This window comes from Nomascus leucogenys, chromosome 3 (assembly GCF_006542625.1).
Source record: "Nomascus leucogenys isolate Asia chromosome 3, Asia_NLE_v1, whole genome shotgun sequence".
Classification (NCBI taxonomy): Eukaryota; Metazoa; Chordata; class Mammalia; order Primates; family Hylobatidae; genus Nomascus; species Nomascus leucogenys.
The window spans coordinates 98,261,426-98,287,395 of record NC_044383.1 but is presented as its reverse complement, the minus strand read 5'-3'; the positions used below and the strand labels follow the sequence as shown (position 1 = coordinate 98,287,395).

The window sequence follows — 25,970 nt, the reverse complement described above, 5'->3', positions numbered from 1 at the left end:
GACAAGAATTTCAGCATGTTTGTAATCACAAAAGATTGGAAACATCTTATATGTCCATCAATAGGCAACTAGTTAAATAAATTGAGAAACTTGCAATAGATAGGGCCTTAAAATAGACTCAATTCTTTTTTAGACTTAATAGAAAGTGTTTATTTCCTCTCATCTTCCACTTTAGTATAGCTGACCCAGAATCTGTTTCCACAAATCTGGAGACAACAGGGAGTGGGTGAAGAGTATGGTGGACTAAGGGATTTTCAAAGTATATCCATGAGGATGAAACTTTAACATTTATAAGCAACAAAAATTGCATCTAAGGTTCCTCAAGGAAGAAGTTTTGCCCTTCACATACTATCAACAGATAGATGCTAACTTAAAATTAGTGCTTTTTGACATGTACCCTGGCAAAAATATCTCTTGCCGTCCTAGTGTCTGGCTTGATGAGGACTGCTACATTATAATACAAACAAAAACGTAATGCTAGCCAAATCAGTAAAGCAACAGCCAAAAGGAAATTTAGAGAAGGATAGCTGATATTACTTCCAAGTTTTAATGTTATCTCAAATTTTTGTACTTTATATCTATGTAAAACATATTTTGTATCTATGTAAAATGCATATCTATGTATTGTTTCCCCAGAGCACTGCTCAATTTTACCATCTCTCAATGTGGCACACAGGCTAGATACTCACCAAAGCCATTTCCTTTTCTTCCTGGGAACACCACTAGATTACATTTCCCAGCTCCCATGCCTAAAGGTGTGGCTGTGTGATTAGTTCTGGCCAACAGAATGTGAGCAAAAATGATGTATGTCATGTTTAGACCTGACCCCTAAAATCTGCCATGCCATTCCCTCTCCTTCCTTGTTTCCCAGTCATATAAATAGAATCCAGTGAAATCCTGGTTAAAGGGAGCCTAGGTCCCTGAATCACTTTAAGAATAACTGTCCATCAAAACCCAAATGGACGGTGACTTTAGAGAGAAGTAAATCTTTATTATGCAAAGCCACGGAGATTTGGGGATTGTTTGTTACAGAAGCTGGTTTTAGTTTACTAATTTGTTTAGCTGGCTAATATACCCAGCTCTGTATCTCTCTTATCCAGTTTTCAAATTCTTGGTAAATAATACTTGGCTCATTCAGGGATAAGTGTCTATCCCTGGTCATTTGGCTACAGCTAGTGTATTAGTCCATTCTCACACTGCTAATAAAGACATACCCAAGTCTTGGTAATTTATAAAAGAAAGAGGTTTAATTGACTCAGTTCCACAGTGCTGGGGGAGGCCTCAGGAAACCTACAATCATGGTGGAAGGAGAAGCAAACATGTCCTTCTTCACAAAAAGGCAGGAGAGAGAATGAGAATCAGTCAAGTAGCAAAAAAAGGAACAAGTTTAAAATAAGTTTTTATTTTTTTTCTAATAACATAATAAATGCCCAATGTAAAAAGTTGAGGAAATTAAGAAAAAGATAAAAAATAAAATAACAATGACCTAAAATATGATTACTTGGAGGAAATGATCATTAAAATTTTTGTGTATGTATTGCTTTCTATGAAAATTTACACATATAGATAAGTTTAAAAATAATGGAAATATATGTGTATTAATACACACACATACATAAACATACATATGTACACATACAAACACAATACTAATTTATTAGCTCTTCTTAATTTTAATTTGTTGTGAAAATCTTTCCACATAAATAAATAAATAAATGGCAATGTTATAATTTTATGGCTAGATAGTATTCTATTATAGATATAACATAATTTACACACCAAATCCCTTATTAATGAACTTTTCTCAGTGTTTCACTATTATAAACAATGTTCCAATTATTCCCATCATACGTGCGCATGTGTTTGTGTATTTGCAAGCTTGTTCCATTCTTTCCCAGAAGTAGAATTGCTAAGTCAAATGTATACTTTTTTAAAAAGGCTTTTCACAAATGCTATTAAACTGCCTTCCAGCAATGTTGTACCAATTAAAAATTCCACTAGTAGGGTATGGATATCCATTTTCCTGTTGAACCTCCTATCACATTTACTGGCCATTTTGGGTTTTGTTTCTGTTGCACATGTTTTTCAGTTCGAACGTTCATCTTTATTTTCTTGTTGATTTGTAAAAACTCTACATTGAGGGTTTTTACCCTTGCCATATGTGTTGTTGTTGAGTTGACATTTAAGAGAAGATTAAAACTAAAATGAAATAATAAGACAAGAAAATGTTTTAGCTAATAAAATTAAAAATAAGAAAAAAAAAGTTACTTTAAAAGCAAGAGATAAGATTCAGACGAGACAAGTTCAAGAAAGCCAGAATAGAAAGAGGAAACATTAAGGTAAAACAAGTAGAAAAATACAAAATACATAAACAATATCAATAAAATCAAAGACAAGTTCTAGAACAATGACTACCTTCTAAATTTGTATAATAGAAGCTACTTATAAGAAAACAAAACTGGTGGTTGTGGAAGACAATATTACTTACCTTGGGTAGGCCAGGGACAGCATCTCAGATCTTTAATCAAGTTCTTGGTAGAGATTGGCAGAATAGATCAAAACGGGAATAGTATCCAAATCTTTTGCGGTGTTCTATACACTTGTTCAGACCATTAGCAAATCCTCCTGAGGAGTCCAAATCCATTTAAAGCTACATTTAAGACGGGCAACAGATAAAAAAGTAGGTAAAGAAAGAATTACAAAAAACAGGATGAAGTCTTGATGGGAGCAGGTTAATCTGTCATTTTAATCACATTGTCTCTTTGTCCACTAATTAGATCAAGAAGCTATTAGAGTTGCAGACACTAAGACGTGACTTTTCTTGAAGAAGCAGAGAGAGAGGGGGAGAGAGGGAGAAAGAGAGAGAGAGAGAGGACTTATCCCACCTACTCTAGATTTCCAGATTTAGCGTAAGATAGATTGAAGTAAACATGAAATTTCAAGGAGGTCTATAGCCTAAGAGTGTTTTTTTCTGAGAGCATATGACACTTAGTCTGTCAGGAATAGTTTGAGAACAGTTGTACTATTTTTCCCATTTTATGTATGAGGACACTAAGGTTCAAAAAGGATAAGTGACTTGCCTCATCAAGGCGCTCCCAACAGTGAACCGTGGAGCTGGAATCAGAAACAACTCCAGACCAGTGCTGCCTGATAGAGATATAACTTGAGCCACATAGGTTATTTAAAATTTTCTAGTAGATGCATTTAAAAAATAAAAGAAACAATTTAATTAACTCTAATAATATGTTTTATTTAGCACAGTATATTTAGACTATCATTTTAACATGTAATCAATATTAAAATGGGATATTTTACATTCCATTTTTCATGCTTGATCTGAAATATCTAATACATCTTTTACATTTACAGCACATCCTAATTTGCAGTAGCCAAATTTCCAATACTGAAATACATTTCAAGTACTTAACAGTCGTGTGGCTAGTGGCTACCTCTTTGGACAGCCCAGTTCTAGAAAGATGGTCCTCAAGGTGCTGTCTCCACATCGGCTGTATCAACATCACCTGGGAACTTGCTAAACGTGCAAATTCTTGGGCACCATCCCAAACCCCCTAAATCGGAACCTCAGGGGGTTAAACACAGCAATTCATGTTTAAGCAAGCCCCTTCAGTTATTTCTGATACATGTCAAAGTTTGAGAACCATTGCTCTACACAACTGCCTCTGCATCCCAATCCAAATAAACCCAGAACAGCCATTGTGGACTAGCCCTGAGGACGAAGAGCCTCTGCCCTTGAGATAAGCAATTCTTGGCTAAATGAAGCTGACTTTCTCTTGTATGGAAATATCCTAGTCCTAGCTATGGTTCCATTTCTTGGGATTATGGAATTTCCAGACACAATTTAAACATGGTTTAATTTGTCATTTTGTTTAACAAAAAGGAAAAAAATCCAGTAACCACCGTATACTGTCACCTTGAGTTAGTTACTTAACTTCTCTTTTCCTCAGTTTCCTCCTCCATAGGATGCAGATCATTTAATAAATGTTAGCAACTTTTCTTAAAAAGTAGTGTGTACAAAAAGAAAAAAGTCAGCAAAAGGGACTGATTTTGTAAACTACAGTAAAAACAAGTAGTGGGCCGGAAAGGCAATATTATAGATTTTGAGCACAGAAGCAGAAGCTGATTCACTTATAATTTCTTAGAACATTAGATTTGCTGAGGGGGAAAAGTAGGGTTCTTGCCAAAATCATTAAGGAATCCCTCTGATTCTGAGTATGCCTTAAAGCAGAACTTTCAGTAAACAGGAATTACCTATAAAGAAAATCAGGAAGCCAAAGTGTTTCTTTTTATGAAGTTACATCCTGCCATAGAAAAGCTGGATAGGAAATAAAGACCGATGCACTCCCAACTGTATACTAAACCGGCAATTATTTCATCAAGGGAAATATGAGCAAAAGCTCAGATTCAGTGAAGGGGAAAAAAACATGAGAAGTTTGAATGTCATGAGAAACCAAAGACAACCAATGGCTACAATTAAACAAGGTTTTTTTTGGGAATGGGGGAGAATGTACGAACAAATCTCTGTGATTTCAGGTTCCTTAGTCGCCGCTTGGCCCCTCCCCCCATTTCAGTAATACTTCCTCCAGACTTTTGCTAGAAAAAAATATAAATAAGTGTCCCCAGAAATAGGGGACTGATAAAATGATCCTAATCTCCTTCTCCTCCTCATTGTTATTTGTTGTGCGTTTCCACGTTTCAGGACAAGATTCTACTTTGCTCCGTACTCTTTTCAGTTTGATCAAAGAAAACGCTGCTATCACCGCCCAATTTTCCATTTCATCCTCTCAAATGAAAAGACACCAGAAAGGCAAGATAGCCCGGTCTCGAGGCAGTTTCCCACGGTTTTGGGGGAATGGCAGGTGCCAATCTGCAGCAGCAGCTGCAACCTTCCGCAAAGCAGAAACTGCAGTTCACACTCTCCGCTCTTTCTCCCGCCCTACTCCGCCACCTCACAACTCCACACAATCCTGAAAAACACACAGACCTCCTCCTCCAACCTCGCATCCTCTTGCACACCCTGCACCGCACGCACCCTGGGATGCCCGCTGCCACAGTAACGCTCAACCCACTCGGCGGCCCCACCCACTGCCGTCCCGCCCACGCCCCAGGTGCCAATGGTTGCGGCCCGCAGCTCCAAGGGGCTCTTTGATAGGGCAGCGCGGCCTGTCACTCTCGGGACGCGCCCCGCCCCCTCCTCGCTCCCCTCCGGAGCTGGAGGGGCCGAGCATCAGCAAGAGTAGCAGCGAGCAGCCGCGCTGGTGGCGGCGGCGCGTCGTTGCAGTTGCGCCATCTGTCAGGAGCGGAGCCGGCGAGGAGGGGGCTGCCGCGGGCGAGGAGGAGGGGTCGCCGCGAGCCGAAGGCCTTCGAGACCCGCCCGCCGGCCGGCGGCGAGAGTAGAGGCGAGGTTGCCCTGCGAGCGGCGCGTCCTCTCCCGCCCGGGCGCGCCGCGCTTCTCCCAGCGCACCGAGGACCGCGCGGGCGCACACAAAGCCGCCGCCCGCGCCGCACCGCCCGGCGGCCGCCGCCCGCGCCAGAGAGGGATCCGGCCGCCGGGCCGGGGACACCCCGGCGCCGCCCCCTCGGTGCTCTCGGAAGGCCCACCGGCTCCCGGGCCCGCCGGGAAGCCCCCGGAGCCGCCTCGGCAGCGCCGGAGGAGGGCGGGGAGAGGACCATGTGAGTGGGCTTCGGAGCCTGAGCGCCGCGCAGGTAAGCAGGCGGCGGGGATGCGTCGCGGGAGGCCTCGGGGATGCTGCGGAGAAGCCCGGCCGCCGGCGCCCCCGCGCACGCCGCCCCCGCCGCGGGGCCGGGTGCTGCGGTCCCTTGGCCGCCGGGGCGCTCCGCGGGGCTGCCGGGGAGTCGGTGCTCGGGGTCTTCCCGTGGCTGCACCGGAGGACACCCCTGCGGGGTGCGGCCCCGAGGCAGCGCGGGGATGGGGACCCCATTTCCTCGCCCGCAAGCGGGCGCCGGGTGAAAATTGGAATTGGCTTGGGGGCGAGGCTGGCCTAGACTCCGCCCCCGCCCTCCTTTAGGCGCCCCCCGCGGGGACTGGGGCTGTGTGTGTTGTTTTAATGTCAGGGATGATGTAATCACTTAATAATTGATGCCCCGTGCTGCTTCCCTCCCCACCCAACCCCTGCCCCACTCCTCCACCTCTCGGCCTCCTCCCTCGGCGGCGGTCGTCTTCTCCAACCCATCCTCCTGCCTATTTCTGGCACCTCCCTTGCACTTCCCCCATCCTCCCCTTCACTCTTCCTGTGCCACCACCCACCCACCCTTCCCCTTTCCCCTGTGCCGGAGCCTTCCCTCCTCTTCCTCTGTCCCCCACCCCTCTGCTCCCTCCAGCTCCTTTCTCCTTCCTTTCCGGCTCCCTCGCTGGATTTCCTCTCTACTTCCCTAGATCCATGGCTGTTTTTGTTTGGGCTCCTCCCCTCTGTTATCTCTGCGGCCACAGGCGGAGGGGACTGGGCCAGAAGGAGGCCACCGAGCTTGGGCCCAGGCAGAGATGTGCTGGGACTCACTGGGAAGAGGGATAATAAAATCACCCTTCTTGCCCCTCCTTCCCCCAATAAATCACACAGACTCGCCGGGTGTGTGTGTGTGAGTGTGAGTGTGACACAAAGAGCCCTTTCAGTGCATAGAGAGGAGACACACAAAGTACCCTAGGATAGGCACGATGCTTCTTGTCTCTCTTCCCTGGGGCTTCCCTTTCTTTCCCATGAAGCAGTTGATCTCTGAGTCTTTCCTGCCACATTTACCAAAAAATAAAAGAACCCCCAGATGCCGGGTGGCAGGTGTCGGCATTTTGCTGTGTTCAGAGACCGGTAGTGTTGACTGGCAGCTGCAGTGTTTCTTAGATTTAAGGGGACAGTTATTCCAGCAGTCTTAAGAGTTGCTTTACTTTCAAGGTACCCTCCCCATCCCCTCGTTCTTTCCCCTCTCCTTTTGGGAACAAGTACTAAGAGCTGGGGTAGAGTAGATTGGTGTGGGGGTCACAAGAATTTTGTTTCTGAATCAGAAGTAAATTGGTATTTGATAAGAGGGAGGCAGCCTGAATGGCTTCTTCTCTCAAGTCTAAGAGGGCACTGTGCTGAAGTCTTGAAATGAAATCCTGTCTGCCCAGTGATGTTGTTTTACCCTTTTATTGAAGTAAATACCTGGGGAAGTGGATAAAACAGTCTAGAGTTAGCATTTGGAAGACCACTGCAGACTGCCTCTTGCCTGCTTCAAGGTAGTCTTGGGACGCCCACTTCCTTTCTCACCACCCAAGCAACTGCAATACTTTCCACCCTTTGTACTGCCTTCTTCCCCAGTCCCTGCTCCATGGGTACCCTGTGTTCAGATAAAGGGACTCACAGACTTTTGGAGGAAGTGGTTTAACTATCTGAGGCTTTGGGGCCACTTGGCTATAAACTGGGGCTGTAGAGAATCTTGACTGAAGTCTAAACCATTTGATGTTCCTTTTAAGGAGGAAATGTTAATGTACATCTGGGGGCTTAATGTTCCGTTTTGTAAGCCAGTGACTATTACATGCTTAATCGATATTGTCAAAACTTAAGTTGAACCCGTTCTTTCCTAAAAGTATGGTCCTCAACTATTATAAGTAACAGAACTGTAGGTTTAGTCTTAGTAATTTTATTAGAAAAGAGTTATGATTCATTAAATATTTACTTACGCGCCTTTTAAGAACATACATCGTGGAACTTTTTACTTAATAAAAGCAATAGGGTTAATGAGTGTACTGTAAAAACAAAGGGTCGTTTGTTTGATGCCAGACCCAGGAAGGAAAGCCAGAGCACATAAACTCGCACTCTGTTGACCAAGTTTAAGAGACTTAATGATAAAGTTGAATGTGAGCAAATGCACACTCTGCTTTCTTCTGGGTCTGGAATCTCCAACCCCATCTGACTTGCTTGAAGTCCTTTTTAACCTTTGGGGCCCAGCTCAAATGTCATCTCCTCTGTGAAGCCGTTTCCATCTTCTCCTTTCCAAACAAATCATCATGTTTTGGTTTCAAACTTTGGCAGCAGGCATTACGTTTGGCATGAGTCTATTTCCACCATTAATTGGTCAGCACATTGATAAAAGGAACCTTGTCTTACTTATCTTGTTTCCTACCAAGTTTTATCTTAGTGGGTCCTCTGTTTCATTTAACAATCAACAAATGTGAGTTAGGTCTTTGGTATGTGCTCAACACCTGTATCAATTAGGCTAATGTTAGCAGTTGTAACAAATAGGCCTGCAAATATATAATGGCTCAAAAGCAATAGACGTTTATTCTTGCTCATTTAATAGTCAAAAATTCATGTTTCTGGTCGGTAGGTGGCTTTCTTCCATGCAGTGATTCTGGGTCCCACACCCCTATCTTGTAGCTCCACTATCCCATAGCTTACCATTGTAACCTGTTTCAGCTTACAGAAGGGGCAACAGAGAGTAGACGGGGCACATCTACTTTTAAAATATCTTAGCCTGGAAGTGACACCATCACTTCCTCTCACATTCTTTACTTGAGGGCTAGTTATATGGCCACATTTAATTGCAAGGGAGCCTGGGAAATGTAGTTTAGCCATGTGCTTAGAAAAAAAGATACAGAATAAATGTATTTTTATTGAACTGCTTTGCCAAACACTGCCACTTATCAAGGCACATTGACTGCCCTCAAGAAACTTATAGGCTAATGGGAATTAAATAGAAACCTAGAGCGGACACCCGTCATTGCTTTTCTTTTGATTTTATAAGTTTAGATCTTTTCATCCTAAGCATGTTTCAGAAATCTTACTTTCACCTGTCATTGCTTTTCTTTTGATTTTATAAGTTTAGATCTTTTCATCCTAAGCATGTTTCAAAAATCTTACTTTTTGTCATGTTTCAAATTTTATGTTTCAAATGTTACCAATTCCTACTCAATAATGCCATGTAATACAATCATCTGATGCTTCCTGTGTTGACTTTGATGTGGTTCTTTTACTCCAAAAGCACCTTTCTTGGCTTCATTTTTCATTTGGTCATTCTGTAGACTCCCAAAGTTGCTAGGAGAGTCCTTAGAAATCACACTCCTTCTGGATGTTGTGGCTCCCACCTGTAATCCCAGTACTTTGGGAGGCTGAGGTGGGTGGATCACTTTAGCCCAAGAGTTTGTGACCAGCCTGGGCAACATAGTGAGACCTCGTCTCCATGAAAAATCTTTTAAAAATTAGCCAGGCATGGTGGCATGCATCTGTGGTCCCAGCTATTCAAGAGGCTGAGGTGGGAGGATCACTTGAGCCTGGGAGGTAGAGACTGCAGTGAACTGAGGTCATACCACTGTACTCTAGCCTGGGCTCCAGAGTGAGACCCTATCTCAAGAAGAAAAAAAGAAATCACAGTCCCACTCCCTCTTAATTGGAAGAGGAAATTAATCGGCCTGAGAGGTGAAACTCCTTGCCCCAAGGCCTTACAGCTTCTTAACTGAAGGGCAGGAGGCTCAGCCAGCCAGCTCTCCAGGCCCACATAGGTCTTCTCTGTCACTCAGCTGCCCTCTTTGTCTGTTAGTCTTGCATATTCTATGGAGGTTAAGTGAGCTTCCAAATCTCCAGGAGCAGGGTTCTAGTGTTCTGGGTAGTCCCTGTTCTCCACAGGCTTCCAAATTGTTGGAGCAATTCCATTCATACCAGCCATGATAATTGTTAATGCACTTTTTTTTTGCTATGAATACTTCATTATATTCATCTGTTCTGCAGACATTAGCCTAGTATGTTACTTTGTGCAAGGCACTGGGGAGATGAGGTCCTGGAAATGAATACTTATGCTGTCCTTGCTCTTCAGAAGTTCATGGTCTCCTAGAAGAGATAAAAATAATTAATAATTGCTAACATTTATTGAGCATTTACTATGTGCCAAGCGCTGTTTAAGCTCCAATCTTAACAATAACAAAACGAAGTGGTTTCACTTAGAATCTCCATTTTACAGATGGGAAATTGAAGCAAGCTTTAGTAGCTTGTTAAGTAACTAATTCAAGATCATACAGCTACTAAGTGGTAGGGTCAGGATTCAAGTCCAATTAGTTTGGTTCCAAAGCCTTTGCCCTTAGCCACTAGGTAGTATTCGAAATACTACATGTAATGATGGTATTAAAATACGTTATGTGCCATAAGGGAGGGTGACTGAAATGCTTTAGAAATTAAGACTTTTGGTTGATGGGAAATATAATTTTGTAGCCAAATAGCAACAAAGTATTCATCCCTACCCTCCTTCCATTCAGACCCTCATCTACTACTTACCTGGGAAATACAAAATTAAATTAAACAATGGTAAAGCAAGGCATGTCGATACTGGAAATAATTTTACTCTGTGTGATTCTTTATTTAAAGCTGAGTCTTTCTGTGGTACACAATTAGGTCTGTATAAGTTTATGAATTGTCTGCATACTTACTCATTTGACAGCATTCATTCATTGCATATTCTATTTGCCAGACAATGGATTCATGAATTCGATGGTTCAAGGTGAAAGAGATGTGATCCTGTCCCCGAGGAACTTACCTGCTAGTTTTGCAGAGCTATAAAGGAGTCTCCGACCAATGTTATAAATGCTGTGATTTTAGGGGTCCATGTAGGATGCCAGAGAGCATACAGAATGGAGCATGAACCTGGAAAAGAGGTGGGTAAGTGGGATAGCCAAGCAGAGAAGGCTGGAGGAGGAGGGGTCTGAATGCAAGATGAGTAGAGATGGCCAGGTGAGTGTTGTGGGAAGCTCCCTGTCCCAGAAAGAACAGCTCAAAGGGCAAATGCACAGACCTTTTGGGGAACTGCAGTTAGTTCAGGGCTGTTTGGAGTGGTACAGAGATGGACAAAGGGAAATGACAGAGCTGAAGGAGAAACTGAGAAAGATTCTTGTACGTACTTTATCCTGAGTGCTATTTAAGAGTTGTAAGTGGAGATGTGGCTTTGATGTGATTGTATTTTTATAAAGATCTGGCCATAGTATGGGCCTTTCACCAAGGGCAGGCAGAACTAATGCAGGGAGGGTAGTTATGGAAACTTAAATGAGTAGTAGATGAAGGTCTAAATGGAAGGAAAGGAGGTGCAGATGGAGCAAAAAAGACAGAATTAGAGAGCAGTAGACAGGGTATGGGGGTAGGTAGAAAAGAATTTCTCTGGGAAATTAGGTGGAGACAAGCAGTCCAATAAGGAAAGCAGGGGGCAGGTATCTAAGCGATGACTTTATCTTAAACACTTTAGACTTCCACTTTAGACTACTACTTTGTAGTAGCTCATAGGCAGGTAAATAGAGAGGTCTGGAGTGAGGGAAGAGGACTAGGTCTTTTTTTTTTTTTTTTTTTTTTTTCTGAGACGGAGTTTCACTCTTGTTGCCCAGGCTAGAGTGCAATGGCGTGATCTCAGCTCACTGCAACCTCCACCTCCCAGGTTCAAGCGATTCTCCTGCCTCAGCCTCCCGAGTAGCTGGGATTACTGGCCCCCAACACCACACCTGGCTAATTATTGGGGTTTCGCCACGTTGGCCAGGCTGGTCTCGAACTTCTGACCGCAGGGGATCTACCTGCCTCATCTTCCCAAAGTGCTGAGATAATAGGCATGAGCCACTGCGCCCAGCCGGGACTAGGTCTTGAATATAAATTCGTTAGCAAATTATAAAATACTTGAAGCCGTGGATGTGGGTGAGGTCACCCAGGGAGAGTGTGTGGAGTAGAAAGAGCAGAAGGGGCAGAGAGCAAGCCCAGGAACAGAGGAAGAGTCAGGCCCAGAATGGGAGAGGAGCCTGTGGAGTACGAGACCAGCCTCAGAGTTGAGCAACATAAAGAACAAAAAATGCAGTTGGATTTAGCACTGAAGATATCTGAACCTGCCCAAAGCAGCATCAGGAGAACTAGAGGGAGAGAAGTCTAGAAATCTGTTGCTCCCCAACCAGGGTAAAAACACATATCAAAGCCTGCAGAACATACAACCATGAAGGACTCTTGCGGTTTTTCATGGGCACAGGCCATGGAATCTTAAAGATCATGTAGTCAACATGTTCATTTTACTTGTGAGGAAAAATGAAGTTAAATGAAGAGGTTAAGCAACTTGTCCAAGATGGCAAAGTCACCAGGTTTCACACCTTTCAGCCCAGGTGTGTGGTGTGGTTAAGAGCATGGGGTTGGGGCGGGGCACGGGGGCTCACGCCTGTAATCCCAGCACTTTGGGAAGCCGAGGCAGGTGGATCACCGGCTGTCAGGAGTTCAAGACCAGCCTGGCCAACACGGCGAAACCTTGTCTCTACTAAAAATACAAAGATTAGCCGGGTGTGGTGGCACAGGCCTGTAATCCCAGCTACTTGGGAGCCCGAGGCAGGAGAATAGCTTGAGCCCGGGAGGCAGAGGTTGCAGTGAGCCGAGATTGTGCCACTGCACTCCAGCCTGGGCGAGAGAGCGAGGCTCTGTCTCAAAACAAAACAAAAGCATGAGGTTGGGGTAGCGTCCGGGTTTGACCCCTTCCAGCTGTGTAGGCTGGGCCAAGTTACCTGGTCTCTCTGTGACTCCTTTTCTTCACCTTTAAGTGGAGATAGTAGTTCCTGCCTCAAAGGGTTGCTGTGAGGATTCAGTGAGTTAATACATGTCAAATATTCAGAACAGTGTCCTACACACAGGAAAAGCTATGTGTTTGCTGCTGTTGTTAATCCATATGTATGTGTGTATGTGTGTATACACACATATGACATACATGCTTTAGGGAAGGGATGATGAAAATATATTGTGTGCATGTAAGGAAACTTTGAATATTTTAGAAAGAGATTTGGGTGATTGTCAGTTCTGAATCAAAAATTGTTAGAAAAGGTGGGAAATTTACTTATGTGGTATGATTGAAAACAGCATTTTTAGTAAGAAATGCAGCGCCTTCATTCTTGAGAATGGAAAACATGAAAGCATTCTGAAGTTAGCCCTGTAAAAGGGTTTCTTTTAGTCAGATAACCAGAATTTTAACCTATTTACAATGGAAATCCCTTGAGTTTGACTTCAGAATCTCATCGTGACTTTCTAAAGGTAGAATGAACTATAAAGTAAGAAAAAACTATGGGTTATGACTTTCACACATTTGGCTCCTATGAAAAAAGAGTGATTTGTGTTATTTAGAGGACTATAATAATTTTTTTAGTGTTTCTAGTTGAGCAAATCTAATTCTTAGCTACTAAAACACATGAGAAGCCTGAATGGTATTATCCAAATGGACTTGGGTGACATGCAATATAGACAACTTAGGAATAAGTGACACTGTGGACTTGATTAGAACGCAGTAATCCTGGAAGAATATAAATTGAATTGGATTTATGGTCTAATAAAAACGTGGGAGGAAAAGATAATGCTTACTGACTCATGAAACTTTAACAATGTTTGTAAGACTCCGAGTTGTTGTAATATTTGGATGAGAGCGCTTTCCCATTTGTCTCAGCCTGCTTCCAGAACAGCCTGCTGTGCACCTCCCTCTGGAAGTGAAGCCTGACTTGGGTCTCCTTCTTGGGTATACTTAGGAAGCAGAGATCATCACATACTCTGCCCTTGTAAACCCATGACCTCGAGCAGCACTTGGTTGGTTTGGGCAAGTATGTATCGAGTACCTAATGTAAGAGTTTGGGGGAGAAAAAAGTACCATGGGAAAGTCCTAGCTCATTGCTTATTTGCACTCAGAAAGCTTTTTTAGAGGACTACTTGTTTCTGGCCTTGTATTCTCCTTTCTGTGATACTGTAAAAAAGTAGAGAGCATACCACAGCTACCTACTCCTCCCTGAATACACCATAGAAATAATAGCACCTGCCATTTTATTGAACTCGGAGGCATGTGTTAGGTGCTTACATACAGTCATGTACTTAATCATAGCAACTCTAGGAGGCATGTATTATTATACCCATTAGTCAAATGGGGAGACTGAGGCACAGAGAGGTAAATGGCTCATGGTCACACAGCTAATAACCAGTGAAGCCAGGTCTGTGTGACTGCTAAACTCCTTCCTACTTTTGCTCCAGAGCTGTGGTTCCTCATTCCCTGCCTCCTTGCCTTTGCTTTGCAGTTTACTTCTGTGTCCTGTGTTGCAGGATACAGAGGCACCTTTACCCACCGTGGAAGTCTCACCCTTTCTGATGACTCCCCTCAAAACCTACCGCCTCTTGAGAAGCCCTCCCATCTCCCTTACCTCTTACCTCTCTTACCTCCCAGAGCACCTGATTGCCACCTCATCATCATCATCCTCATCATAGCCTGTTTTGTAAGGCTGAGGGAGCCAGCTGGATAGGACAGTGGGGCAGGCACTGGCTTTTCCCACTGACTTGTGAGCTCTTTGGAAGTCAGGTACTCTATTGTATGACTGATTTGTCAACATAACACCCAGCACAATTCTAGGAGGTACTACCATTATTATCCCATTTAAAAGATGGAAAAACTGAGTCACAGAGGCTAAGTGATTTAGTCAGTGTCACAGAGTGACAGAGCTGGGATCTGAACCCAGCAGTCTGGCTCCAACATCTATGCTCTTCACACTAAATTTGCGCCATCTCTTTAATGAGATTGTAAACCGTGAGGGTGGAGGTGGTGCCCAGCAGCTCCCAGCCCAGTATCTCACAGACTCTGCACAGTAAACATCAGCCCTTTTGTTCTCCTGTCCACCCCAGCAGAGTGACAGAGTATATTGAACCAGGTCTTATAGCATAGTAAGAAAAGAGCACAAATATGCTGAAGATCTCATAGAATGCATATCCCCAGGCCTCATTTGGATTCAGTGGGTATGGGCCAGGCAGGGCTGAATGCTTGTCATCTTTTCTGTATCTGGGAACAACAGTGAGAAGGGAAGAGTCAGCAGGCAGCTCTGGAAGACAAGGAAGGAAGCAAACGTAGGGAGTCCCAACTAGAGTGGTGGGAGCAGGCGGAGAAGTGGTAGAAACCATCAGTCAGCCAGAGTCAGAGAGTGCCAAAGCTTGAGAGGGGCCCGGGATCATAAATCCGCACAGAAAGACCTCTTAACTTGTAATTTAAAGGTTTGTGCTGGTGGGATTTTATCTGATGAATTCAAACACTTTCATTTTCTTCAGAGCTTCCATCTTTGAGGTATCCAAAAATAGTAGGCTTTTCATGGAGTTGTATAAGGATTCCATCTGCTTTATATTGAAAAGTAGGGCTTTAATGGAAAATTAAAAATGAGCCAGATCTCCTTTCCCACAACAAAGCCCAGGGCACTTTTCCCAATCCTTTCTTCTTTTAATCCCCAGAAAGTTACTGAATCTGTATTTCTGTGAAATCCTGCCCAATTTAAATTCTACCGAAAAGGCAAATAAACACCAACAAGTTCCTTCATTTCCACACAAATGTCGTGTCTATTTAGAAGCAATAACAATTTCAAATGTTGTCACTTGTGAAATTTGATTTTTGTTTTAATTTTATTTTTATGTTATTCTAGAGATTGTGTGATGTGTTGCATGTACCTAGGCACATACATGCGCATAAGGATATTTTAAGAAGCGCTGATTTCTGTTAATGGTTTCTCTAGTTGCTGTCCGAGTTGGAAGGATATCACCTTTTATTGTCTAGTTTGGCTTCACTCTCATATTTCCTAGATTGAGTGAGGAGGTGTTGATCCATGTCACTATGGATGTGCCGGCTAATGTTGATACTGGTTCTTGGGCCCTGTCCCTTTACTAAACAGCCCAGTGAATGGAGGCAGAATGACCAGGTTCCTTAGCCTGGCCTTCAGTGCCTTCTGTAGTATCTACATTCTTCCTTAGTCATCCTAGCTCACCTCATTTAGCAGATGCTAATGCTTGGTTAGCCAGAAGCCCATTACCATCTCATTAATTGGCAATATGGCTCCGGCCTTTGTTTTCCTTTCCCGGAATCCCCCGTCCTTCCCTTTCCTTAGAATTCTACTCACCTGTCTAGGCCCAGCTGGAATCCCAACTCTGGAAAGCTTCCCCCAATCTCTTTATTCTCTTGCATTGAACACTTGTATCTGTCGATCGCCTCCTAATAAGTGATGCCTGACATTGTTAATTAAATTCAATATGAGAAATTCAGGGTTTGGAAGGTTTTTACAACTTGCCCAAGTTGGTACATCCAGTTACTAATTTAGTTTAAACTAGAATCCAGTTCTCCTAGACACACTTGGCCCCGCATGTGCAAAAATGTTTTCCTGCTCCCCTTTTCGACTGTCCACCTGAGGCATGTAGCACACTGTCATTCACAGTGTGGATACTCAGCAATGTTCATTTAGACAGGCCTGGGATAAGGCACTGGAACGTGCAGCTGGCTTTCTGGGCATCTGAGCTATGAGGCTGGCATCTTTTTGGACATTGAGCTTCTGTATTTTCTGGTAGCACAAGATTTACTCCCTAATGACCCACAACACAGTTTGGGTTCATTAACTGTTCTAGACTGTTTTAGAAACCACCATTTCATTTGGAGAATGATGTGTTTGAAGATCTTTTGTTTGTAATCTTGAGCTTTTTGTTAGAAATTTAGGGTGATTGGGGAAATAGTTACTCCTTTGCCCTCTGCCATCAGGTTTTCATCCACAAGATTTTCACTAAAAAAGAAAGGAAATGACATCCAAGAGCAGGGAGAAAATGCAGAATTCTTCAAAATCTAGAGGAAATTGGAGGAATACAGTAATAAATGGTGGGCGAGAGAACAATAGCCAAATGGACCGCCAGTATTGTTGGGCCTGAAAGTATTATGTACCTACCCACTCCTGGACCTCACAAAGCAACATTTAACTGAGCGCCTCTGCCATGTATAGCCCAATTTTGGCTGTGGAAGTGCCTTCCTCTCCATGCACTGATTTTGTTCACTTTGTAGTAGAATCTCCTTAGCATAGGAAGACAGTTCTGTCCCAGACTTAAGGCCCTACAAAGTAATGATTTAACTCTACAGCTCAGCTATAGCCTTTGTTTATATATCCTTGAAAAGAATGATTGAAAACAAGCTTTATAAAATGTTTTCCATGGTCATGGGGAGGAACCCCTGGAGTCATTTCTATAACAAAACTCAAAACAGCACAACAGGCAGTGTTGGTCTGCATTCATGAAGAGCCTTCTCAGCTGCCTGTGAGAGCTCGCTGTGATTCCTCGTTAATGGTTTCCCCTGCCTAGTCCTCTCCTGGATGCCAGGTTTAATGTATCTGGGATAGAGAGCAATAAGAACACTTTCTGTGGATGTAGGCCAACTGCTGCAGCTGAAAGGGGGAGGGGAGGTACCTGGTGCATTACCATTGTTTGAAATGCTATTGTGATCTTCGAGAAGCAGTGGTGGATTTTTTTTCCTTGCTTAACCATGCGCTATTATTTAAGTGCTTTTTCTGCCACCTCCCCACTACCACAACCACCACCTTAAATGTGGGAGATCACATGGCACTTTGACAAAATGTACTATCCCCTTTGCTGGCATATAATGTTACCACTTCATGTATTTATTCATTCTGTGCATGTCTACCCTCTTTTGTACATGTCAGCGTCAATATTGTCCATTTTCAGTAGCAAGTTTCTAGAAGGCTGAGAGTGAACCTTGTTTAATTTGCCTTGTGCTGTGTGATACTACACTTTGCATTTATTAAATGCTCATTGGTTATGATTCTAAGCTTCCAAGTTGGGAGGTTTTACATGTGTTTTCAGTACTTCTAGAATGAGATGCGTCTTAAGTAACTTTTCTTCATGCAGGTGATACATTGGGTCCTCTGCACTGATGGATCCTTGGAGTCATGGTTTAGAATCCAGATTTTGGTAGCATGTTTTAGATTCCCCCTTATGTTCTGCCTCCTTGGGTGAAAATGCAATGGCCCTACTTCTAATCTTGCCTGCCCATTAGGGCCAAAGCATAGATAATGTGCCACACCTCACCCTTCTTTTCATGTAAGTGTGGTTGACCATGTAATTCCCATAGTCATTATTCAACAGATTCTTGATTTCAGACTGCCAAGTGTTAGAGGTTGTTCTCTTAGAGGTTGAGAATTACTCAATGAAGACCAGTGAGGATGAGGAGTGGCTGGGAAGAATCTGGAAGGACTGTGGTAGAATGAACAGAACCAGATGCCTCTGTGGGTGCCAGCAGCTCCTGCCTGGGAAAGGGACAGGTTCTGGTTAATTTATTTATAAGTATGATCCAAGAAGGATTGGCACTTAAAAAACTGCAACCCTAAACATTATTTGATTGTACCCCAGCCCAACATGCCATGTGGGGAAGAGTCTCTGATCTGGGGTGCCCAAGGCAAGCCCTACCGCTTTCCCTGATCCTTACATCTCTAGCTGTGACAGAGGTTCTGTTTCCAGGGAATGAATCACCCTGGCCCCCATCCCCAGAACAGGGCTTCCTTACACATACTTGAGATCCAGAACTGCTGCTGCGGGAAGATTCCTGCTGTGTGCTCGCCACCAAAACACCCGTGGGGTTTTCAGTCTAGCCCATGGTTGAGCTAGGACATGCAGGAATGATCCACTGAAGAGGGAGGTGTTGGTGAGGCAGGAGCGAGAAGGAACGATGGATGGAAGGAGATCAGTGAAAAGTTGGTGGAGGTGAGATCCTAATTAAGTTAGACCTTCTATTGGTTTCCCGGGACTGCCATAACAAATTCCCACAAACTCGCCTTAACACAAGAGAACATTTTCTCTCATAGTCCTGGAGGCCCAAAATCAGAAACCAGGCTCTCGGCAGGGTTGGTTTCTTATGGAGTCCCTGAAGGAGATTCTGTCCCAGGCTTCTCTGTGGCTGCTGGCAAACCTTGGCTTTCCTTGGCTTTGTAGGCATGTCATTACAATCTCTGCCTCCGTCTTCACAGGGCATTCTCCTCTGCATGTCATTGCATGGCCTTCTCCTCTCTTACAAGGACACTTGTCGCTGAATTTAGGGCCAGCCCTAATATGGAGTATTCTTATCTTGTATTATTAATTACATCTACAAAGACCCCTTTTTCCAAATAGGCCACATTCACAGGTTCCAGATGGGCATGGTGTTTTGTTTTTTTTTTTTTTTGTGGGGGGGTTGGCACCATTGAACCCACTATAACCCTCAAAGTAATAGAAAGCAGTCACACAGAGGGAAAGAGAACAGACAAGAACAATATTTACAAGATTGCATGCATACTAAATGGCAGGTATGGTGCTATGTACTTTACCTGTGTGATTTTAACTATTACTGCAAGATAAATAAAGATACAGTGAAATTTGCATGTGAGAAGAAAGAAGTTCAAAGGAGTGGAGTGTCCTGGAACTTTTCTGTGAAACTGGAGACTGAACTGTCATCTCGTGTTGAGAGATTTGGAGAAGGGAGAGTGGGCTTGGAGAATCTAGAAAAAATTCAGGCAGCCACTAAACTGTAGGATAGTGTGTAAATAGATGGATAAAAAATATTACGGAGTAAGGCCCCATTGGAATTTGCACGTACGTTTATGGTTCCCTTTAGCCCAATTTTGTGACTTTGCCTGGTAATACTTGTCACTTTGGAATGAAAAACCTGGCCTTGTGGTGACCTAGAGTTAGGCATTGGTTTGAGTAATAGATTGCTCTAAGAGACTAAAGAAAACATCATATGAATCAGCTGAAACTAGTATTCAGGCTGGAAGGGGCATGAGCTTGGATTGGAGGTGATAGATAAGGAAGGGTCTGAGGCCTCAGGGATGTGATGAGTGGGCACAGCAGGTATGGAAGAGGAGTGACAAAGGTGAGGGGGCCCTCAGTTGAGGAAACCCAGGGAAGTGGAGAGTTCCAAAATGATGCTGATGCAGGGGTGGTTTTGGACCTCCACTCAACAGTAGAACAGAGATTGAGGATATTGGGTAGGAAGAACTCAAGAAACGGAAAGCCATAGGCTCCCTTTGCCCTTGGTTCAAATATAAATGTATAATGGTATAAATGGTATCTTCTAGGAGAATGACCTGTGAATGTGTTGCACTTTTTTTTTTTTTTTTTTAAATCCTAGGTAAGTGTTCTGGGACCTCTGAGACCTTGCGTTATGAGCAGCTAGTTTAGTGTGAATATTTTGAACTGGTATTCAATTTACTTTCCCTTCCTCCTAATTCTTGTTGCCCTGGGAGTCTCCCCCATTGAAGCTAAGGATTCCGTCACTTCAAGGGGAGGACAGAACATGGTCAACGACAAAGAAGACATTGTTCAGCTTTTGACTTCCAAAACAGGCCCTTAAAGCCTGTTTCAGAGAACAGAGTTAGCCCAAGCCTTCATTTAAAAGAGACAGGCTTTGTTAGAAGAAAAATGGTTTGTGGTTTCCAAGCAGCCAAATCTCAGAAGGCCTGGCATGTATTGTACATTAAGCCACGGAGGAGGGAGGCTACAGGATCACTTCTGTTAGCCCAAGAAGGAGAAAATTGCTTCCTGGGTTGGTAGGAGGAGCTTGCAGAGATTCAGAGGATTCCAGGGTTAAGAAATGGGTGGGCCACTGAGATCTAGCACCCAGTTTTCCTGGGCTTCTGCTTACAGGGTTATTGAGATGATAGAAGGCCCAGGTAGGTGAGCGACCCCCTGTAAACAGAGAGCACTGGTGCCCTGCCTTCTCTCTGGAACTCTGGAAGGATCCACCTTGTAGTTTGCCCTGCAGTGGGGCATGTTTAGGTAGAAACGGGCTCTGAGATGGTGTTCCTTCCCAGCTCCCCAAAACCTGTACATGGCATGGGGAAATCCCAACAGTCCTGCTTATGCCCTTGGGTGGATGTAAAGGTACTGAGATATCTAGGGTCAGAATAGAGAGGCCACAGAAGGGAAGTGTGCCAATCTCCCTGCTGGAGGCTGGCTGGGATCGTAGCCACAGATACTACTGAGCCCCAGTGAGGTACTGACCAGCTACATCAGCCAAACCAGGCCAGCACCCAATGACAAAGGAACAAAACATCCCACAGAAGGCCAGAGGCCAGCACTTAGACTGGATCCTCTCCCCATCACTGTGATGGTCTGTAATCTCCCTGGGGAGAAGAAGGAGAACGAAAAGGAACACAGCCTGGCAGCTTGAAGTGAGTTTAATTTGACTAATTGCCCCGAAGCAACTAAAGTTTTAACTCTGAAGCCACTAGGTCACCTGTAACGAGTAAGATTGTTTTTTGTTTTTTTTCTGCCGTAAATAGAAATGCAGTGATCATAATCAAGTTGAATTCAATCATGCAGAAATAAAGTAACATCTGTCTATATTGTTAGGTAGTAAGTGTATATTTCAAACCTGCCACTCTGCATTTGGGCTATATTTTAACTGCTTAAACTTTTTTATTTGTGACAAATTTACCTATACTCTTATAGTGTACCATTTTTCCTTTGATAAATCATGGCTTAGTATACCTGTCTTAGGTTCATTTGGGGCAAGAAGTGTGAGATTCTGTCCTCAAGGGGCAGGTTTTCCACCTGATGTTTCAAGGTGGTGTGGGGTTTCTGGCTTCCCATTGTTTAGCTAGTGGCAGTTTTTCCCTGAGAAGGACCTCAGTTGCCTTGGGGCCTCAGATCAGTGGAAAGTATTAGAATTTCAAGCCTTTCTCTAAAGAATTTACTGTGATGCTGGAGATTAGAGGAGAGTTTTTACTGTGTGTGATCCTTCAGTTCCATATTGTAAAGGTAACAGGGTGAATAGTAGAAATGTCTCTAAATACAAGGGGAAATGCTCTTCATTTTTATTCAGTTCTCATGTGCTAAATAAAGTATCAGTTTATGAAAGGATTCATTTCCAAGTATAATTTATAAGTAGTTACCAGAACACTCAAATGAGAGAGGGGGAGAAAAAAAACAGTTAGCTCTTTTTAATCACATTTCATCTCTCTTTGACATTCATATGAGGATGATGCTGCATTTAAGATGATGTATTTTAAAACCTGCTGTTTCTGAAATACCTAGTAATTTTGGAAGGGAAATCATCAGGCTTGCTTTAAAAGTGTGCCTTTATTGGGGGTGTTCTGGGGTGAGGTGGGGAGTTGCCTGTTTGGATACTGCTTATGTATTTTCTTACCAGGAAATTATTGTGACACTCTTAGCAAATTTTCTCAAAACATAAATACATCTCATATTTTTACCTTGTCTGTCGGGGGGGAGCCAAGAGAGTTAGAGATGGAGAACCACATAATTTAAATTGAAAAGAGTCAGTAAATAATTAAATTGATAGAATTTAAAAAGTATTGATTTATTAACTGACATTTTAAAAATATGTTAGACCTATAAAATAGTTCCCTTCAGAATCTTTTCAGAAATAAAATTTTTAAAACTTAAAAACATATGTCCATATAGATTAAATTTAAAAAATATTATCTGAGTTTTATAAAATAATAACATAAGTAATTATTTTTCACTCCCATTAGTCAACTTTTTAGCAATGTCTCTAACCTATGTCAGTGATACTTCATACGAAGAATGAATTGTTTTTAATTTTCTTAATAAAGTTGCCTCCAATCTCTTCAAAGTTGTGTTTATAGTTAATATTTGAAATTAATATCTTTGATTGGCGTCTATGTGTACATCACAATATTTCTCATTCAGAAAATAGCTCTTAGCTGCAAAGTCGCTGGTGAGCTCTGAACAAATTCTGCTCAATGGAAGCTCTTCTTAGACAAGTTTTTAAAATGTTGAAATGTGTAACTGTTTTCACCCAAATATTTTCACAGATCTTTTTCTCTCATTCAGAATTCTTCAACAAATATTTTTGTAAGACAAAACTTATGAAATTAAGTTGCTCTGTGGTCCTTTCAAATGTTTTGTCAAATTTAGATGGCACAAAATTGCAGACCTTCTCAGTTTCACTCCATTCTGGTACGGAATATAAATGTATCCAGTTAAAACTAGGCATTCCATCAAAAGATTGCCACAAGTCAAGATATTACAAAACATCAGAACAGAATTTCAGAATTAAATTTTGAACACTGAGTTCTGATCGTACAGTGCGTTCAGTTCCTCCTTTGCTTTTGTTGGGGTAAATTTGAGCATCTTCTCTTTACAAGCCTTATTTTCAATAACTGCAGTTGGCTACAGGCTTCAAAAGCTGAAGTGTTTTGGTGCTTCATTCACTGCTTTGATCAAAGACTTCCACCTAGTTTGGAACAGAATACACCCAAACTTTTTAAAGGACTTGTCTATGATACCATTATGGCATGCCCAGGTTGACATAGTCATTTCCCAAGCATTAACAAAACCCAGTTGATGATGATGGGGACAAAAGAGAAGGAATATACTGCTATGTTGAAGTGTTTTTTGTATTTAGTATTGGCTTTGTCACAAAAAGTTTGGGATATTTCTAATTGGGTATATATAACTATTAGTTAATTTCTGCCTCTACAGTTTTTACATTCGATAGGATATAGCCACTTGTTTGAATGCAGTTATGAATTATGCATGTGACATAACACATTCTAAGTAACATTCTGCACCATAGGTTTATTGATTTAGTTAAGAACCTTATTTTTAGTATCACAAAATTTGTATTATTCCTGCAAAATCAAATCATTTCATCTCCTATGTTGAGCTTTTTACAATTTACAGTAGCATTTACAATAATATGAGACATTTTATCTGTGACAAAATAAACTTCTACAAGCTTTATTTTGATCCCATGAGATAAATGAAAAAAAATTATTTGAATTAATTGATTTTCTATTTAAAACACCTGGTAATACTAACATAAAACTGGAATAATGTAACTGTTGGTGAAGTTTTTTTCTTCTCCTAATGAAGCTAATACATTAAAGTCATCATTTCACTTTTCATATATGCGCAAAAAAACCTGAGCTCAAATATAAGCAAAATCAATTTGGAACAACAGACATTTGATCCAAAAGAAATGTCTCCTAGAGTGCTATGTTAGTAAACCTTCTGCAGCTGCGTATGTTAAATCATCTTCCTTAACATAGTCTTGCATCATTATTAACATTTGAAGTAGTTGCTGTTACCTCTTTAGCAGATTTGTGACTTGTGGTTTATGTAGTCAGTGATATCACTAAGGCTCCCATGATGGATAGTAAGTATCAACAAGCATTTTGTATGAATATATGTTCATCATCTGCTTTCGTGAAAAGCAGAAATTTGGTACTTAATTTTTTGTTAAACTTGCATTTTCTTTTTCTTTTTAGCTCATCGCTGCCAAAAGGTATATTGCAAAATAAAATAGTATAACCATTCAGTAAATGACAAAAACACTGAAATGAGAGCATTCAGACAATTCTTTAAAAGATCTGTAGCAGATCTGTTTCCTGTTAATATTTCATGTATGCCTAACCTATAACTTTCTGTGTTTTCCATTAACCCTTCTGACTGCTGTTCCATGCATCTCAGGCTGCAACACATGTCACAGTGCAATGGTCAGCACATCTAGTGTCTGGTGGAGGCAGTGGCCTGGAATACTTTTCCCACTACCAATCAAGACTGAAAGGAGTTAGCTGCCCTTAGCTGCTCATGTCCAAGTACTCTTTGTTTTATGGTGAGCATACTGCGTGTTGTCCTTAAAAGGGAGGTGTTGCTTATACCACGATTGGAAAGGGACAGGAAAAGAAATGGATTGTCATTGGTCATCTTTCAGCTTTAATCACATGTTAACGTGAACATTCCCTTCACTATATAGTCGTCTCACACACCGGTAGACAAGGTATGGGAGAAGCTGCAAGTGCAAACTGGAGGTTACAAAACCCATCCTGGTTTATTTTAATATAACCAATAATAACACTTGGTTTACGAAGTGAAACATCTGAACAAGTGCTTAAGCTGACTGTCTGCTGGGACAACAGGCATAAACCAGCACTTTTGCAGACAAAGGGAAGGACACTGTCAACCTGAGTAGAAAATCACATTTCTCCATCTGCTTTCCACCCTCCTTTGTCTGGACTCTGCCCTTCTCTAGTCTTGATCTTTCCAACCCCACTTCCCACAATGGCTGAATGAGCTTTTAAAAATCTATATGATAAAGCAGGAGGATCACTTCAAGGCAGGAATTTGTGACTAGCCTGGGCAACACAGTGAAACTCCATCTGTACAAAAAATTTAAAAATTAGCCTGTCATGATGAAGCACTTCTATAGTCCTAGCTACCCAGGAGGCTGAGGTAGGAGGATCGCTTCAGCCTAAGAGGTCAAGGCTGCAGTGAACTATGATCTTACCACTGCTCTCCAGCCTGGGTGACACAGTGAGACCCTGTCTCTAAAGTTAAAAATTCATATATTTAAAAGAATCTCTATGAGATCATGTTGCTCCCCTGATGTCATCCTGTCGCAGTTAGGATAAAATCCAGCTCTTTGCCACAGCCCAAGCAAGAGGCCGTTTGTACTCTTGCCTGATTGTCCCCAACTAGATTTTAAGCTTCCAGGGAACATACACCTGGCTATGTGCCTTCTTTGTCAGAAGGGGACGTGAGTTGCACAATGTATTTTCTTGATGTGATGATTTGGTTTACTTTGAATTGATGAAAGAAAAAAAGGAGTGTCTTGGTAATCCATGCCAGTAAGCAAATTCAAGTCCAAATCTCTATGTTCCAAATATGATTTGTATCTCTGATAACAAAATTGGTCAGCAGAATGTATGACAGGACTGGATCCTCTCCATTAGTGGAAGTCTTACGATGCATAAAACCATTCTGATTCTGTGGTCTTCCAGCCCCTCCCCACCTCTTGGAAGTATGAATTCTAGGGAAGCTATTGTCTTCATCAACATTAGATCAGAGACTTTTTAAGTACATTTGGAAAGGTGCTGCTGTGGGTGATTTGGGGAAAACTGACACGCAAAAGCTCATGCAATTCTCAGAGACCTATGATGTTGGTGGTAGAGGAATACTCTGAAGTCACAGTTGTGAAATCTTGTTGTGTTCTTGCACAACTGGTTCTGTTGCTTCTCTTTGTGGAACGTGCTACTGTTCAATTTTATCACGAATGCCTTTCCAAGGACAGTAAATGGTTTTACACACTATGACATCGTTTCCATGGCAACTAATGTATTTTAGCAGAGAGAGACTGTGATAGAAGTAGGCTAAAAAGGACAAATACAGAAATGG

General features: G+C 42.4%; 1 protein-coding gene and 1 long non-coding RNA gene across 3 annotated transcripts in view; one reads left to right on the top strand and one right to left on the bottom strand.

Annotated features, from left to right (window-relative positions):
• Nucleotides 1–1,679: 1,679 nt before the first annotated feature.
• On the bottom strand, nucleotides 1,680–5,068 carry LOC115832399. Its single transcript, XR_004027893.1, has 3 exons — nucleotides 5,003–5,068; nucleotides 2,489–2,650; nucleotides 1,680–2,199 (listed from the first exon to the last, which is right to left on the bottom strand). It is a non-coding gene; the product is annotated as an uncharacterized LOC115832399 (long non-coding RNA).
• A 169-nt stretch (nucleotides 5,069–5,237) lies between these two features.
• FYN (FYN proto-oncogene, Src family tyrosine kinase) overlaps nucleotides 5,238–25,970 on the top strand; it is a 211,097-nt gene continuing 190,364 nt past the window's right edge. For both annotated transcript variants that reach the window (XM_012506091.2, XM_003255578.4), the window contains exon 1: nucleotides 5,238–5,724. The gene's annotated coding sequence lies outside the window, so the exon portion shown is untranslated. The remainder of the gene's footprint in view (nucleotides 5,725–25,970) is intronic.